Source organism: Trichechus manatus, unplaced genomic scaffold, assembly GCF_000243295.1.
Source record: "Trichechus manatus latirostris isolate Lorelei unplaced genomic scaffold, TriManLat1.0 scaffold00069, whole genome shotgun sequence".
In the NCBI taxonomy this organism is placed as follows: domain Eukaryota; kingdom Metazoa; phylum Chordata; class Mammalia; order Sirenia; family Trichechidae; genus Trichechus; species Trichechus manatus.
This window is the reverse complement of record NW_004444005.1, coordinates 161,523-163,485: the sequence shown is the minus strand read 5'-3', so window position 1 is coordinate 163,485 and position 1,963 is coordinate 161,523.

Genomic DNA, 1,963 nt, shown 5'->3' with positions numbered 1-1,963 from the left:
TATTCAACTTATGAAGAAACAAGAGCCCTCTTTGAAGACTCTAATAGTCTTTTTTTTTTTGGTAGGGCATTGTGTTATTCAATGTGTTAATAGAATGATGTCCTCAAAAATAGTGAGTTCTAAATTATTCTGTTACACAAATCCATCACTGTAGATTCCAAGAGAGTGACAGAATGAGCATTTTGCAGTGACATTTCTCATTCCCCTGAAAAAATACCAATGTAACACAACTTCTATTGTAATATTGGTCATAAAGTACTTCCTGTCACATCAAATAAAAAGGATTAAAACCCCTCAAGTGTGTACAAATACCAAACTACTCTCCTTTTTTCAATCAATCTTTAAAAAGTAATGATTGGCTCTATCCTGAGAAATAACTTTTGGTTTCCTTCTGTAGGAAGGCTGTGAAAATAAATTGTATATGTTTCACAGATATTTAATATTCATAAAATACCACCACAATCAAGGAATACTGCTTCTCCAATATCTTAAAATACAGATAGGATTACTTACAATAAATATCTTGTAATGGAATTAAGGAAAAACCACCCAAAAGTTGTGTGCCCATCAATTAAGATACATAGCATATGAATTGGTCTGGTATGAATATCAGAAAGCATAGAAAAATTAAACTGAAATTTATAAGCATTCCTCCTCACATATAAACCAAATATATGATTTATCTTACTCAGTTTTTTCCTTAAGTCCATGTTATTTTAGAATATCCAAATATGACATTTATATCCAAATATATGACATTTATCATATTTAGCTTTTTTCCTTAAGTCTATGTTATTCTAGAATATCCTAATAGCTACTATATTCATATCATTAAGCCAATTTAGAGGCTCAAATTATATACTTTTTTAGCTCCTCCTTTTTCTCCAGACAGTTAAGATTATAACTAATCCCAAGTTTCAATGCATAAGCAGAATGAAAGGGTAAAATCATATTGATGGAGAGTGAATCCAATTTTTGAATTTTAGGTGTTAATGATTTAAATTTCTGTACTTCAACCTAGAAGAAGCAAATCCTTTAAAGAAGTTCATCATCAATGAATATGGCCTCTATTGATATTTTCATCACATCTGCCAATAATGAAGACAAATTACTAATTTTCAGAAAAAAATCTTGCAATATGATAAAGAGAAAGGATATGAAATCACTTCTCTGCACTTACTCACCGGTGGTCCAAGGAAGGATCAACTTCTTGTGTTGGACTCTGAAGCCTAAATTCAAGGAAGGAAATCCTACAGCAAATTGGGTTCCAGGTTTCTGGCTCACAAACAACAAAGCTCTAAACTCACTAAGCAGGAGAACTTTACCCTCAACATATCCTCTGAAAACTATCTGCTTTTTTAATACCTGCTGTCAATTTAGTTCAAAGAATTGACAATGGCATGAATTCATACCTTCAGTTGTTAGATTTTAAAACTTAATGTGCTATTTTAAATCCTCTTGTGCCAATTTCATTTATCTTGGGCAAGAGGGTTTTTTTATTAACTCAAAGTAAGAACAAGGATTTACTAGAGAAAAAACGATCCAGTTTTATCATCTGAATTATTAGCCTTAATAAGTGTGTTCCATTCAACTATTTCAAACTATGTCACCTAGTTTTGAAAATACAATTATATTCCTTTTTCTGTGTATATATTCCAGGCATTTAATGACATTTTCACCTAAATACTGTTTAAAACAGTTTAGCCAGTGTTCTTTATGTAAGTAATAGATTTGATACTTAGTTTTTAACAAGTAGAGTTATGATGACCAAATTAGGCAAATATTTTTTTCATTCTTTAAAAAAAAAAAAAAGTTGCAGAATAGCTTAACAGTACCATATACATAAAGATGACTCATCTAGCAATAAAATCAGAACAGAAAGGAATGCTACCATGTGGGGATATGTGCCATTTAAACATGGCTGCACTATTGACAACTTCAGCCCCTCAAAGGCCCATATGCT